The sequence below is a fragment of the Hylobates moloch genome, unplaced genomic scaffold (genome assembly GCF_009828535.3).
Source record: "Hylobates moloch isolate HMO894 unplaced genomic scaffold, HMol_V3 SCAFFOLD_18, whole genome shotgun sequence".
NCBI lineage: Eukaryota > Metazoa > Chordata > Mammalia > Primates > Hylobatidae > Hylobates > Hylobates moloch.
In genome coordinates this window covers 27,555,415-27,572,614 of record NW_026652293.1, presented here as the reverse complement: position 1 = coordinate 27,572,614, position 17,200 = coordinate 27,555,415, and the positions used below count along the sequence as shown (strand labels likewise).

Below are 17,200 nucleotides of genomic sequence, written 5' to 3'. Positions count from 1 at the left end.
GATTTAAAAGGATAAGCCCTGCAAAATGAGAGTGCCTGTCTTTCATTTCATGATTTTGTATATGGGCTCTGGGAACTGTTTGAAGCACTAGTTATAAACTGCACCAATAGATTCTGTAATGTGCAGTGGGATCATCTCTACACAACAGAACTCATTGCCTGTGAAACGTTAAGTTTCAGTATGAAAGTATTATCCAATAAGACAATCATGGTATCTGATCTCTAGTATAAAATTCAGAAAACAGAATGGACATCACTCATTAAAACTTCTTCCTAAAATACCAAAAAAGCACAGAAGACCTGTATCTAAGGAGAAAGAGGCTTATATAATGCTTCAAGGAATATTTGTTAGAAAAGAAAGGTTACTTAAGGGTAAACACTAGCCAATAAGCTGCATGCTTTCAACAGGACCAAATGAAATAGAAAAATAAATAAACCTATTTATTTAGCTGACTCTATTTTGATTAGAAGCTAAATAAAATATCAAGTTTGACTGTGAGATGTTAGAGATAACTGAATCAGTCAAATACCTGCATTGCTAATTCTGGGTTTGTAAAAATCTTTACTACCAAAAAGTTACTGTGTCAACCTCAAAGTCTTTGAAAAACTCATTAAAAATCCACACTGTCTTGAAAGACAGTACCTATTCTCCCCATTTGGTCTTTATTTTTACTGGAGTTGTGGTGGAAACTAAAGATTTGAATTGAGAAAAATTGTCCCAAATGCTTGATATTTAAAACTGAAACAACTAGTTAGCTTTTGAAATTGCTGACCATGATCTCTTGAAGAGTTTACCCATTGGGAACTGCAAAGGAACACAAGGGAACATGAAAAAGAAACAGCAGTGATGAGACAAATAAAATTCTATTGAGCAGTTTTCACACAGCCTCAACAATTTGGATATTTCCTTTTATATTTTAGATATTTAATTTTAAGATATTCCTTTTAAAGCTTTTTTTTTTGTTAAAAAGCACCTATGATTGAATAATAAGCAACTAACTCTCTCTCACAGAAAGTAGAAAAATGCAAAAGGTTTGTTATTACATCTTTTCCGCAGAAGAAGAAGTGCCTGGTGCTCTTACATTTATGTAATTGAGGGGAAAACACAATAGTATTATTTCTTTAATAATGACAATTGAATAATTTGGGCCAAGGTAATTGGCTGTTGTTAATCTCTAGACATAGAAGATCTTATATAATTGTCTAACTTACTTTTCATAATTACCTACCCAGGAACTCCATTACATAATTACTATCCATCTGAAAGAAAAAGTTATAATTTTTGTACTAAACACAGCAGGTACATATTATTTTAAAGTAGAAAAGCCTTGGCTATTATCTCTAGAAGAAATAATTGTATCAATTAAAGGTAATTTAAACCTTTGGAAAAAACGTATGAATATTGTTTTTTTTTAAGTAGTTTAAACCATTTAGTATACAAAGTATGAAGAAAACTGAAGGTCTTATTTTAAATATTTCTGTATGTTATGAACCAGTGGATGGCTTTGAAAACAGTGAGCTTATCTAATGAAGCAGTAAGCAGTTCCATGAAAATATTAAGTTGCAAATGCCATTTAAATACCAAACATATATCATGATTTATCTTTGCTTACATTTGGTTCAACCTAAAAATATTCATCAAGGACCATCTAGTTTTGGCTTCTGATTCTGCAATAGCAAAGGGGAGATGAAAGAGTTGAGAGTCAAAGTAAGGGAAGTTTTATTTGAGAAATTTCCTTATGACCCAGGATAAATAAATGGAAACAGAGTCCATGCTTCATATATTTTCCAGGTTTCCTTATGCATTCCAAGAGTGAATTGACTGTAATAGGGCTATAAAAGCAAAATCTTTTGAGAGATGGTGTGAGCTACTTTTGAGAGCTCCCTTGTAATATTTTGGTCATGATTTGGCTTTGTGACAAAAATTACAAATGGTTTTCTCTTTCTTGCCGCAGACCCCAGAAGAAAAATGTACTTTAAAGTCATATACCACATAATTTAAACAGCTTTAGTATGAGTGATTGAATGAAGAGAAAGGAAAAAAAATTCAGAATTCTAGTTGTAATTTTAAATAGACACAAGAAATTTATTTACTTTAAAATATGATTTTTGGGTGATTTCATTAACTTCTTTTTATTATGAACTTAGGAAAAAGACACATGATATTGTTAAACCATTTAAAATTTGAATATCAATATCATCTGTAAAAAAGGAGAAAGTCTTCAGGAACTAGTGAATGCATTTGTGAAAATTTGGCCATTATTTATTCAAATAATATTTATTAAATTAACAAATTAATGCAATAATATTATAATGAATGCAATAATTTAAATAATAAATTAATAAAAACAAGTAAAATTATTAATTTGAATAATGTTTCTTAAAAGTATATGTCTGGTAAGATTGCAGTTTAAAAATATATTCATTTACATTTATGTATGCATATTTCTAGACAAATGAAAAAGTCATACCTAAAAATGTTGATAATGGCAATCACTGGATAGTATGATTATGGATAATTTTAATATTTTTTCTTTTATGTCTTATCTTATTGTTTACTGTGTAGGTATTGTTTTTAAAATAAAGAAAAATAGTGAAGCCATTTCCACTAACAAAAAAAATTTCAAACACACCTCATATACTCATGTTACAGGTTTGTAAGCAAGACTCTATGCTATGAGCTATGAGGATGTAAGAACAAATCAGACATAGATACGATGTCTCAAGATGCCAGATTTTGGAATCTCTGAGGAGAGGGATGAAATCTCCCTTGTCCAGAAGCAAAATCATGAACCAAACTCTACTTTCTGTTTTGCTTCTTCCTTAAGTACAGGCCTTCTCTTCTTTACTCAATTAGAACTGTTCTCTTCGTATATTACAATGAGTTGCCTCAGTCCTCAGTTTTTTTTTCAGTTTTAATGTTATTCTTTGATTATGCAGCTAAGTGGTTTTAAACAGAGCTCTGCAGAGTTTGTTTAGGGTAGCTCTTGGAACAGTTTGGCCTTTACCTGTTTTACATTTCTTTTCTGTGTACTGTTTGATTTGACAAAAGTATCTTGTTTTTTAAAAAAAAGTTTAAAAAGCATTGATATGGGTTAATTGCCACAGAAAAATGAAATTGTTTGGAATTCATTTATGTAAAGATATAAGCCTGGAAGTCACCATTTTCCCACTTCAGAAATTATAATATAAAGAATGATAAAAATAATACTTAGCTTTTAGGATGGAAATAGCAAGTGAAGTATATTTTATGAATTTTTTTCATCTGATGCCATCACCTTGGGCTTTGAACCATGAGAAATAATTATTTATAATGTATTCAACTCTTCGAAGATTATAAGAAGATAATTTTTGCTCATATTTGACAAAAATCAAGGCCTAAAGATGTAAATTTTATTTATAGCTGGTGAGGGAGAGCATTTACAAAGACGGCAAAAGGTAGAGTCCTCCATCATAGCTGCCTCTTGAATTCTTCTGCCTATGTGAATCTATCTTTTCTTTCATCATACTCTCTTATTTCTCTGATCTCTATTATAGTGCCAGATTGTGAGCTCCTGAGGGCAGGGAGGACAAGGGTTTTGCTTTAAATGCTTGTAGTAATTTACCCTAAAGTAATGTTCAATTACTATGCTTTTGAATAATGAAAAGAATGAGTGAATACAATATATACATATATATGTGTTTGTGTGTCTTTCACTTCATTATGAACACAAAGAAAGCATGCTTATGACATTTATCTTTGTATTCTTGTTGATATAAATCAGATTTCAATATATGCTAATATACTGACAAAATACTTTCTACCGGTATTATTTGTCTGCATGAATTAAAATGCAAAATGCCTTCATATTAAGTGTGCATTTTGACAAATGTATATGCTTATGTATTCCACTACAATTATGATACAGAACGTTTCAACCACCCTTGAAACTTCCCTTATGCCCCCTTTCACTCACTTCTGCTCCCTATCATTCAGGCTGTTGACCACTGATTTGTTTTCCTGCAGTTGATTGGTTTAGTCTTTTAAAAAATTTCATATAAATGGAAATTTTTGGTCTAGATTTTTAAATTGAGTATAATGTTTTTGAAATTTACCCAAGTTATTGTGTGTATCATTAGTTCATTCCTTTTTACTTAGCGCATTTGATTTTATGGATATACCACAATTTGTTTATACCACAATTTGTTTGTTGTTGGATATTGGAATTGTTTCTAGTGCTTATTTACTTTGGATAAAGCTCCTACGAACATTGCTGTACGGTTCCTTGTGCGTTTTCAATTTCTAAAATTTAGTCATTCTAATGTATTTTAATTTCATTGTGGTTTTAATTTGGATTCCCTTCATAATTAATGTTGTTAGTTGCTAGTTCTATCATTTCTGTCACTTGAGGGTTTGTTAATCAATTGACTAGATATAGGTCATGTTTTTTTTTTTTTTTTTTGCTTTTTAGTATGTCTAGTGATTTTGGATTGTAGACTAGATATTAGATATTGTTGAGTATTGGATTTTGTTGTGTTCATTTAAAAATCATTGGACTTTATATGACAGGGAGTGGGTTACTTGTAGATTTGGTTGACACTTTGAGGCTTTTTAGAAAGTTCTTATAGAATGAGTTTTTAAAAATACCTTTATTCCATGGATAATTTAGTTCTACCTATAAGATGTGGCCCTTTTGTGGCCTCCTCTCATTTCACCATGTACTCAATGAGGTCTCATTATTTCAATGAGGCTGAAAAGAACTCATGTAATTACTGGTCCTGTGTGAACTCTAGGACTTTTTATCTTATTTATCTCATGTAATTTTTCCTTTGTAAGAAGTGGTTCTCTCTTAACCTCATGGGGCTTACCTTTTGCATGCACAGATTGTTATTTAGACAAAGAATCAAAAGGCCCCTTATGCAGATATCTGGATGCTGTTGTCTTCATAGCTCCCTTTTATCTATAATTCTGCTCTTAAAAATCTAACTGCTTCAGCTTCCCCCAACTCAGATTTCTGTCTTTTTAACTCAGTTATATTTCCAGGCTGGAAATTGCCTCCAGCTAGAAATCCTGAGCTCATCTCACTTTTTTGTCATCTCTCAAGGGTAACAATCCTATTCTCTCTGTTATGTCTAAAAAAAGTTACTTTCTATATTTTGCCTAATGGCTTTAGTTGTTTGTAGGAGGGAAGTTTCTAACTTGGCAGTCCCTCATGAAACAAAATTGATTTGAGTGTGTCTGAAACAGGCTACTAAGTCAATCAATCAAACACTGTTACGTGTTTGGGAAAGCTGATCACACTTTGTGAAGAATATTTTATAGAGGACCCATGGGGGACTGAAGGAGAAAAGTGCAAAGAGCATGATATCTCAAAATCAGAGCAGTTTTACTTTATTATGTTGTATATTGATTATTCTGAAAAAATGGCTTAAAGAATGGCATTGGTCATATCAAAGGATTGAACATTATTGATTTTGGAGACAAAAATATGATTGTTTTGTATAAACTGGTAAAATAGTGTAGTTACAAATAACAGAAGACCTATACTCTTAAAATGTTATCAAATTGAGCATTAATAATTAAAAAGAAAAATCACTCTAATATATCTTTTGGAAAGGTTTATAATGCCATCCTTGGACATGCCTTCATTTTATGTTTTTCTTTGGTAGTGGTCCTTGTTTGTCATGAGAACTGTGAAAAGTTGGAGAATTTCAGAGGAGCAAAAGTTATTAAAGGAATTAAGAATTTAGTATATTAGAAACAAATTATTCATTATTCTTAAGAATGAAGATACATTACTAAGTTACTTCATAAAGATACTGTACAGGAAAAATATCTCCACAAACTCATACAAGGAAGTACAAGAATAGCTGGTTTGCTCATATAAAGACATACAGACATAAAGACCATGATTATATGGTTTTTGAAAATCATTAGGTGATATTTATGTCCATTGAGAGTTATAGTTGAAGCAGAGAACTGAATAATATGATCCCATTATTTTATGAAATTATCACGTTACATAGGTAAATATTAAGTATTTCCTTATTACCTGTGTTAAAAATTACTTTAGTGTCAAATTTCCTGAAGTTTTTTTTTTTTCCTTTTCTCTAAACCGCTAGTATGTTTGCACTACATGTCACTATAGTAAGGGAGTATGTTTCTATATTCAGTCCTCTAAATTAGGTTTCTTAAGGTATAGGCTTACTGCTTATTGCTCTGTTACTGAGATTTATAAACATCACTGTATGTCTATAACTAGGTGAATCAGAAGATTTTGGAGAAGTAGATAATTTGATTTCCCAGTGCCAGACACATTATCTCATTTAATTATCTACCCTGAATAAAGGAGGGATAGTGGCCAGTCATCTACCCTGCAATCCATAAAACTTCCAAGGAAAAATTGATTCCAATTGTCTTTTTTGCTATGCCAGTAATACTGTGCTTTTCATACTACTATGGCTCAAAGAATGATTCCATGGCATGCATATGATACCAAATTTAATTTAAAAGTAGTCTCTTTACAGTTTTGTAGTCATTCTATAAGGATTCACCAATTGGAAATCTACCTTTTTAAATTAAAAAAAGTGTCTAAATGCTTATTGTGTCCCTGAGATTCTGTCTAAAGGCAGATAAGCATCATTTACATAACTCAGTGATGAAGACTACAGATGTTGTACCATCTCTCTTTCTTTTTTCTGCTCTGGTTACAGTTTTCTTCCAACAGAACATGCAAGGCTCAGAGCTTCAAACACTTACAGCCTTTTTACTGCGTGTTCTATTGGAAGAAAAAAAAAAGAGATGAGGGGAGTGGGTGGAAACAGAGAAACAGAGAGACAGCAGAAAGAAAAGCCCAATTGTGTATATGCTGAATGACTAATAGTCATGTATAATTTAAATGAAGTAAACATCCAACATACATAGTTAAGTAGATAAATACCTAAGAGATTCTTTGGTTAGGTGTTTAAGAAACTTTAGGTCTTATGAAACTTGAAGATAAAGCTAGAATGCACCTCCTCTGAAAAGGTTGAGGATACTTGTTCCTCATTATAAGTCTTTTTAATTCATCTCTTACTTGCACAAACTGTATTTGTAGATAAAAATATATATTCAAATTTTCTCATCTGAAATAAAACATTTAATGCAAAAGAAAAAGCATGTAGTTTTTTTTTTTTAGGAAATTGTGTTTACCACATCAAATTTAGTTTTACATATGGAATGTATCATAAAGATATATTATGGCAAATTTTATTTAATGCACTCCAATGTCAGCTCTCTTGCCCAAATCTTCATCACTTCACACCTGGATTACTGCAATAATTTATTCTTTCTTGACTTCTACTTTTCCCTACCCAATCCAGTAAGATAAGCTTCCTCAAATATCACTTTCATCACGCCCTGCCCCTGTTCTAAAAACCGATTCTACTGCCAGTTGAATGGTGTCCAAATAGTTTTTGTTGGAATTCCAGCCCTTCTGTAATCTGGCCTCACCTTGCCATCCAAATGTATCTCCAGGTATTTCCTAATACTCCATTCCCCACTCTAATTAGGCTAGCTTTTGTCTGCCCCCACACATGTAGGGTACTTTGCTGCCTTGGCACTTCTGCTTCCTTAACCTGAAATAACCTCACTTTTTAGCTTTTAACTTCTTTCCTTTCCATCTTTCAAGGGCCATCTTTTGTCCCTCTTAATATATAAATCCTGCAAGTGTCCACCTGCCATGTGTACACTTTCCTAGTCCGACTTCCTAGTAAGTCTGCAGTACTTACTATTTCTTCAGAAAATATGTTATGACACATTTTCTCATCCATACTAAGCAGCATTTTTTAAACAGTGAAACAATTCAATAGCTCTTAAATGAAATTTATTTTACAGTCAGTGGCATATTATATAGGTTGACTGGAAGTGTTTTTCCTTTCTAACTGGCACAGAAAATAATGGTGCATTTTAAAATTTATGGTATTTTAAGAGTTGGAAAATCAATATGTACTGTATTAATATATTTATATTAACAATTAATATTACAATTATTTATTGTTTCCTAATGGTTTCCCAAGTGTCTGGTATATTGCCCAGCATCATTGTAAATTTTGCTACCATGGAAACCTTTTTTTTCCCATCTTACTCCCTTAGAATACACTACAGCATCAGATACGTACTTGAGCTTCTTTGATTCAATTAGTGAACTATTTTAATTAAATTAAACTTGACAAATATAAGAAACATGCTTGGTTAGAAAAGTGCTTTTATGAATTATTGTTATTTTTCTTTTATTTTAAGCTTTTCATTGAAGAATTGTATACATACAGAAAAGTGCACATAAGCATACAGCTTAATACATTTTCACAAACCCAACGTATCCTGAGTAGTTAGCACTCAGACTGAGAAACAGTACATTAGCAGGACTCCATAAAACCATCCTTCATACTGTCTTCTGGTCATGGTTTATCATTATACTGGCATCAAAAAACATAGATTACAAAAAATTAGCCAGGCATGGTGGCGGGCGCCTGTAGTCCTGGCTGCTCTGGAGGCTGAGGCAGGAGAATGGCGTGAACCCGGGAGGCAGAGCTTGCAGTGAGCCAGGATCGCGACACTGCACTCCAGCGTGGGCTACAGAGCGAGACTCCGTCTCAAAAAAACAAAAACAAAAACAAAAAACAAAAGAAAACCAAAAAAAACCAGAAAAAAACAAACAACAAAAATAACATAGATTAATTTGGCAAGTTGTGTCCTTCGTATAAATGAAATCATACAGTACACTTCAGTTGCTGGTTTCTTTTGTTCGACGTTAAGTTTGTGAGATTCAGCCACATCATTGCATGTAGTTGTAGATGGTTCATTCTCATTGATGTATAGTATTCTATTTTATGAATATACCACAGTCTATTTCTCCATTCCACTGTTGGTATATACATGGGTAATTTCCAGTTTTGATCTAATGCAAATAGCGTTGTTCAGAACATTCTAGGACATTTCATTTGTTATACAAATGTACTAATTTTTCTTGGATCTGTATCTAGAAGTGGGAAAGAGGGATCACTGGGCATGATTGTTCATCCTTAGCAGATGCCATGCAACCTTTTTCCAAAGTTGTTTCCATTTATATTCCCCTCACCCATGTATAAGAATCCTGGCTGTTCTACCTCTGCACCAACATCTGGTGTTTTCTGTCTTTTTCATTTTAGCCATTCCAGTCGATGTGTATCGTATGATTATTTTATGTAATTTTTTTGTATAGGTTTAGAAAAGCTTCCAACAAAGATTTTGGATTTTCTTTGAGAAATATGGTGACAATTATAGAAGATAAGTACTTTAGATTGAGCTATAGGGTTCACATGAAAATAATTATTGAAGCTATTACCATTACTCATTTTTGTTTTCTTTTCCTGACACTGTAGTTTGGGTAGTTTCTGGCAATATATTTCTGTTGATATTTAACTACAATTACTTTTAGCTTTGTGGAAATCTACTGACCATTTTATTTAGTCTCCAGAGTTATTGATTTGGCTTTCCTAACTTCTGAGTCACAGAATTAGTTATGAGAATTCCTGGGAGTTGGGGGTGACTTAACATTTTGTTGATTACTTCCTTAGATTAATATTATTTGTTATTTTTTGTTTACACATATTTACAATTAATACTAGCATTGTTTACTGGAAAATAAAGTTAGAAATAAAACATTTGAGCCTCACCGATGCTACAACTATCTATTTGTAAATATATGTTGCAAGTGAAAGCCATGGTTTAAAATCTTTGCATTAAATCCCTAATGAATTAATAGTTCTTAGTGATTTTTTGTATGTTCCAAGATATTTTGTGGGTTTTGAGTATTAGATAATTATCCTATATTTCCATTTCTTTATCCTGTGATTGCTGAGAGCAATACTGTGGTCATTTTTCTTGGCAATATTCTTTCTTGCTCAGGAATGTTCAGGCCAAGACATTTGGTCTCTTACTGAATCATAAAGCTGTATTTCTTAATTGTTCGAAAATTAAAGGTGCTGACTTCAGTATATTTAATTCCAGAAGTTTGTGCAGAGTGTGTGGCTAATTACAATAATAATTAATTATGACTCAGAAATGAGAAAGGACTATTCCCTTCTGTCTGTCACAATGTTTCATTTACAAAACAAGCAAGGCCTTAGAAAATCACCAAGGGATCAGTGCAGTCATTTTATGGAACCATGATGAATTTCCAAATATTTCTTTTGTGGTCTGGAAACTCAAAGTGCTGAGTACAACCAGGCAGTGATGGAGTGCATGTTGAGAGCCTCATACTGAATGAGCATGTGTAAAACCTTTCTTACATTGCAACTGGGTAAAGAATACATAGTGTTAGGATTTGCCTTTTTCCTTGGTAAGCAAGACACTGATTAGATCATAACTTATAAATTGCTACATTTGGTTTGTTCCCTAACTTAAATATGTTGTTATAGTCTCATTTAATAATTTTTTTTTTTTTTGAGATGGAGTTGCTCTCTGTCGCCCAGGCTGGAGTGCAGTGGCGCAATCTCGGCTCACTATAAGCTCTGCCTCCCGGGTTCACACCATTTTCCTGCTTCAGCCTCCTGAGTAGCTGGGACTACAGGCGCCTGCGACCATGCCCAGCTAATTTTTTTGTATTTTTAGTAGAGACAGGGATTCACCATGTTAGCCAGGATGGTCTCGATCTCCTGACCTCGTGATCTGCCTCCCAAAGTGCTGGGATCATAGGCGTAAGCCACCGTGCCGGCCAGTCTCATTTAATAATTCTAAAACACGTTTTAGGACATGAACTCTTTTTAATGTCTTTTGCATTCCCAAATATCTACTAGATGGATGAGTACTTAGTATTAATAAGTATGTATTGAAATAAGAAGGGTAAACATTATAGGTATAGTATAATAAATCTGTGTGTAAGAACACACAAAAACTCACACATGCACACCCATATACGTATGGAAAGAAAGACCAAAATATTGAAGATAATTACTTGCAGGTAGTACAATAATGTGTTATTTTTCTATGATTCTTTATTTTACATGTTTACATAGAATTTATTACTGTTATGATTTTTTTTTTTTTTTTTGAGATGGAGTCTCGCTCTGTCGCCCAGGCTGGAGTGCAGTGGCGCAATCTCGGCTCACTGCAAGCTCCGCCTCCCGGGTTCACGCCATTCTCCTGCCTCAGCCTCTCTGAGTAGCTGGGACCACAGGCGCCCACCACCACGCTTGGCTAACTTTTTTTTTGTATTTTTAGTAGAGACGGGGTTTCACCGTGGTCTCGATCTCCTGACCTCGTGATCCGCCCGCCTCGGCCTCCCAAAGTGCTGGGATTACAAGCGTGAGCCACCGCGCCCGGCCATGATAAAATATTTTAATACAAAATTTGAAAATGAAAAGGTAATATAAAATAAGGTATTTCATTTGTGCTAAGCAGAGAAACAGAAAGATCCTTGGAACAGATGCCTCAAAACTTTGGTCAAGCTGAATCTCGGTGTTAGATAATCATAGAGGAACTGGCATTCTCCTAATTGTTCTAATATATACATGGGTCTAATAGTCATGAACAGAATAGTTTTGCAAACCTCTGTTGTGAAGGAATACAAAATGAATGAGCGTACCTGCTATTTGATTTGTAGGTATACTATAACTTAAGAGTTTTCTTCTCAGTAGTTTTTTAAAAATATGATCATCCATAAACAGTTATAACATTTTGGCTGAAGTAAATTTCAAATATACCTTGATGGTGTTTTAATTTTCTCTTTTCCTTTAATTGGCAAAGTATTGATTTTTTAAGGTGATGCCTCTTGAACCAACTTTCCTTTTGTAATTCTGGTCATAGTTAAATGGCATCATCATTCCTTTTGCTTCTCAAGCTAGGAAGCTGAGTCATTCTAGACTTTTTCTTCTTTTTCTGTCTCGGTTTAAATTGCTACCTAGGGGACACTGAATCTAAGATATCTTTGGAATCTATTTTCTCTTCTTCATTTCCACTGTCATTGTTTCTTTACTACTTTTCATTATTTTTCACCTATTCTAACTGCCACATTATTGGTCGTTTATTTATTTTTTGCCTGTTCTAGCTGCCACGTTATTGATCATTCTGCTTCCAGCCTTTCCCTCCCAATCCCTCCATCATTCTTCCAGTAGAATCCTTCTTAAATACAAACTTGATGTAACATCCTGTTTCTGAACTCCTTCAGTGACTTCCATAGATCTTCAGGGTAAGATCTGCCATCCAGCACAGCATGTGAGGACTGCCACATACTTGCAAGCTCTTCCTACCCTCATCACTTACCACTGTACACACACACACCAGCCATGACACACTTTAGTATCTTTTCTGATATGGTTTATTATATTGCCTTTGAACATGTTATTTCTTCTGTCCCAGATGTTCTCCCTCTGCTCATCCATTTGCATCCTGCTCATCCTTCAATTTTAAATCTGAAGTATGCCTGGTCACCTTTCCAGATAAAAACAAACCAGATTTGACCATCTTCTTTGCCTTTGCACCTGACATACATTTTCTATTATGTATTTATATGTCTTCCCCACCAGACTATAAACCCCTAAAATAGTTTAGCCACTCTTGATCCCGAAGGATGTTCTCTCTCCTATTGTTAGCTAGCTTTTAAGAGATAAGGTCCCCCCTCGTGATATTTAACTCATCTGCTCCCCTCTAGACTGAATGTTTGCATTTACTTTTCCTTGTTATGCATGTTAAAGATTGCAGGAAACTGATTACCTATCCACCCCACCCACTTTTCCAGTTGATCCTATAAAATGGAGGAAATAAGCAGATTTTTTTCAATAAGGATTATAATAATATTAATGGCAAAACTGAATTGCGAAATAGAAAGGATCTTCTGTTTCACACCTTATTTCATATTTACCCAACAACACTCAGACATAGGCACTGAAGCTGGAAAGTGGTGGACCTCCCCCTGTAGAGGGAGCTTTCACCTGTGGGCATAATACAGAGAACAGGACATGGATGGGGCTGGGATGCTAAAAGTTAATTAGGTCCTAATGAGAGACAGAGACAAAATCACTGCAGGAAGTGACTCTTCTCCTGGTTAATCTGGGGCAATAGATTCACTAAGGTTAGTCACTTCACTACCCACAGGAAGGAGCAAGTCAGGAAGTTGAGAGAGAGTCCTAAACTGTTCACTCCATTACTTCCAGAGTCAGGAGATCAGAACCCTGTCTATTGTCTGAAAAAGAATGAAGTCTTGAAAATTTGCTAACAGCAAAAGTAACAATGCCAATTAAACTATAAGCAGACTTTTTTTTTAACTAGAAAGATAGCAATTTTAATAGAAGTACCACCTACATCAAGGGAGATGGGTCCTAGCATGTAGGTGTCTTGGTAGATGGTCAGGATCTGAATGAACTCTGGTCCTAATAGCACAGAATGCTTTTGTAGATCTTGCATCCAAGCAACAAATCCTAGATTTCAGCTCAGGAAGGAACTCAGAAGCAAGTATTCTGATGACAAGAAGGTCCACAGAGCCTGCTCTGGAGAGGTATACATATCTAGTTTAGTTCGTTTTAGAGATTTTGTAGAACCTAATGCCGGTTACTTTAAATGGCCCTTGTTCATTTACTCAACAGTTAAGTCTAAAAATGTGATTGTATCTACAGCTACTGAAAAGTGAAGAAGATATTGAAACTCACTATTGACTGGTCTTCAGACAGCTAAAAAAAAAAATCAGACATTGATGGTTGCTATTTGATTGGTGTGGTAAATGGATTGCAATCAATGTGTCATCAAAAGAATGGAAGTGAGTGGAGATTGAGTGAAGGCAACAGAACTTAAGCTTCAGGGCCCTTCTTTTGTGTGGACCCCTTGCAAGGCTCTAAAAAGGGTAATGTGTTTACAGAGTTACAAATTGAGGGGGAATTTTGCAGAAGTAAGATATTTAAGCTATGATAGACGATTATCTCCTTCAACTTCAACTTCTCCTCTGGTACATGTTCCTTAGTGTCCAGTGACACTGGGGCGATCTTCACTATTTTTTTGGACCCAAATTTCTATCAATACTATAAACACAAGTATAGCTATGTGTGAAGTTGAAAGTTTTGAAGCTTCCTGGAAAAGAATAAAAATTATCTTTCTGTTATTTCTGTAGAGAATATTACAATTTTTTTGTCATAGTAATAGACATTCAAAGATTACATAACCAAAAATGCAGCGAAAAAAATGCCATAGACTCTTGTCAGATGTTAACAAAATTGTTCTTAATTTCTAGATTTTGTGAGATTTGTAGTATTTGTCGACTTTTAACAATTTGAAATTTATTTTCTCACTTGAGATAACTCTTTATAATTTCGTATTTCTTAAGGACTTCCCAGTTATGTAAGCTTGAGTCTCACACAACCCAGATCTGTCACTGAATAGAAGGTATTTTGGAGAACATTTATGTTCTGTTATCTTTTGCTGAGACTTCTCTCTGTTGCCCTCCAATTGGAGATACAGAACAATTCTGTTCACAAACACCGTTTAGCAGTGGTAAAATAGAGAGGAGATGTTATCCTAGTTTCTGTTGGCAAATCCCAAATGAATGTGTGTTCTAATTTGGCACTGTAAGTTACTATAGGCAGACAACATACTTTGTCACTTTTGTGTATCTAGCACAGAACCCGCTATTTGGTGAGACCATACCTAAATGTTCATTGACTTAATATGAAACCCCTTTACAGGCCATACATCTGTCTCGTTCTTGAGTTGTTAATATATTGTGATAATTAGATTTAAAATACATAGAAACAATATTTATTTCAAAGACCCTAACAAGCCTATGGGTTGGATGCTTTTTTCTTTTCCTTTTTTTCCTCCTCTCTTCCTCAACATGTTGAAAATGTCCTCCTGCCTCTGTTTCTTCTTTACTTTTCAAACTCTCCCTTTTCCAGGCATCTAGATTACCTTTTGGTGTGCTGATGAGTCTGACTTTCTCCGATTTAATCCATTGCTTTCATTTACTTCCAGAATTTGGATTCTTGCTTTACTTTTTTCTTTTCCCATAGGATTTCTAAGATTTGTACGGTTGTTTCCAACTACCATCTCTGGAGTGATGATTTAGTTGTGAGAGCTATAAAGTTTTGCTATAATTTATTAAAGATGTCTGGCAACTGCTGAATATTCACCTATATTATTGCTAACGTTACCAGTAAAGTCCAGGTTGTTATATAAATTGAAATGTCCTTTATAAAGATTAGAGGGGATCTGGAGTTAGTGTTAGTGAGATTTTTGTGCGTGGTGCCAGATTTTAAAAGCCACATAATGTTGCATTTTTACCATCTCTATAAAGTGTTTCCCAATAATTTTAGTCCACATAGATAGCTCATCTTTTAGACTGCCTGAAACATGTATTGCCACTAGTATTTATGCCTCATGGAACATCTGAAATGATTGGACCTTTGGAATCCTCCAATTTATCTGCATATCCAATGCACTATTATATGCTCTATTATATGACATTTGAATGTATACTTCCTAAAGCTCCTTGTTTTTGAAGAGATTATTAGTGTATTAGGAGTCTATTTGGAAATACAGAGAATATAATGAGATCTCGAGAACTTCACTTTAGGATCAAGACGTAATCAGAGCAGAGATATACAAAAGGTTCCTTTTATTGTCTGAAGGGCCCAGAAATTGATGAAACTTGCCTAAAACTTGATTGAATATGTTAAAGTATCTAAAGAGTATGTCAATCAAAATGAGTGCAAACCAACAGGAAAGCATAAGAACAGTTAAGTCATGAAGGTAAATGTTGGTAGCTCCCATCTAACTTCTGTCTGAAAGTGAGGGAGCTTCAACCAGCACTTCTATTGGGAAATTAAATTTGATAAAGAAAATTCTATTAAATGTTTAATGCATCTAAATCAGTTCATCTATATTATTTCTAAACCCAATAAGCACATGACAGGACAATGGATTTATATTCTAAATGGGGATTGCATCTTAAGCCAGGACATAATTTGTTAATTGCATAGTCAAAATTATACTCAAAATCTGTTGAATCACCCTTAAATTAAATTATTATGACCTAGGCCCTTAGCAGCACAAAATCTAAAAATGTATTTGTTTCCTTCTCTCCCCAACTCTCTCTCTTTCTTCTTCCCTTCCTTATTTCCTTCTTTTTTCTTTCTTTTTCTGGGCCAGTTGGAATCGAAGTTTCTTTCAAAGGTAGAAATGAGGGGTAATGGACATACAAAGAAATTCACCCCATGTTATAATGTTATAATGGTTAAGGGAATAAGATTTAGAGTCCTGTGCCTTTTTTGAGTTTTATACTTACTAGAAATCTGTGATTTACTGAAAAAGTAAATATTAATATTTATAGATATAGAAAAAATCGAATGAGGTAAAATTTGTAACATTCTTAGCATGGAGCTTAGCATGTAAGTGCTGTTTAAATGGTAGCCATCAAAACAACGATCCAGTTATGCTTTAGTTTACAGCATAACTTTGCCTCCTGAAGCCAATGGGTTAGTCAGTGATTCTTCCTCACTGACATTAAAAGCCTTTTGGGTTCTGTACATATGTATCTGTACCAAAGAATAAGTTCTCCCCAAAATAGACCTAATCCCAGTTGAAATGAAGTGCCTAAACCTAAAAACCAGATCCTAGACCGTACTAAATTGTTCTTTGAAATGAGGTCTATATTTTGAGGTCTTTTGGGAATGATTTTTCTAACCTTTATATATGCTAAAAGGGACTAATAGGATTTCTACATGTCAAGTATAAACCAGACGATTTTGTATTTTTACGTCCTTCCAGTGTATGTTGGGGGTGGGAAGAGCAGATTAGAACATATAAAGATCTACTTTTCTTAGTAATTAAAAATTAAAAATTATTTTAGTACTCTGTAACACTTTAGCTCATCGTTTCTTCTTCTCTTAATTTTTTATTTAATAACTATAAAAACACTTGGAGGGAGCCTATATCCATTTATGAATTGAGGAATCCTTTGCAGTGTGAATTATTTCACACTCTAACTTATCTATTTTAAATAAGATGTTCAGATACTTCTTTTATATAAAATTTTTTTTTGTTTAGTAATGTAAAAGACTGTTTTATGGAAGAGAGGATACCTCTGTAAAGTTGTTTTCTAAACTGTCCCTCCCATCTCCCTATGAAAATCTGGCCAAACTATGACCCTTCCTCCCATGTACTATGTCCATATCTATCTATCTATCTATCTATCTATCTATCTATCTATCTATCTATC

At 33.9% G+C, this 17,200-nt stretch overlaps 1 protein-coding gene across 1 annotated transcript in view; it reads left to right on the top strand.

Annotated features, from left to right (window-relative positions):
* HMCN1 (hemicentin 1) overlaps positions 1–17,200 on the top strand; it is a 443,754-nt gene that overhangs the window by 139,493 nt on the left and 287,061 nt on the right. The window lies entirely within an intron of this gene.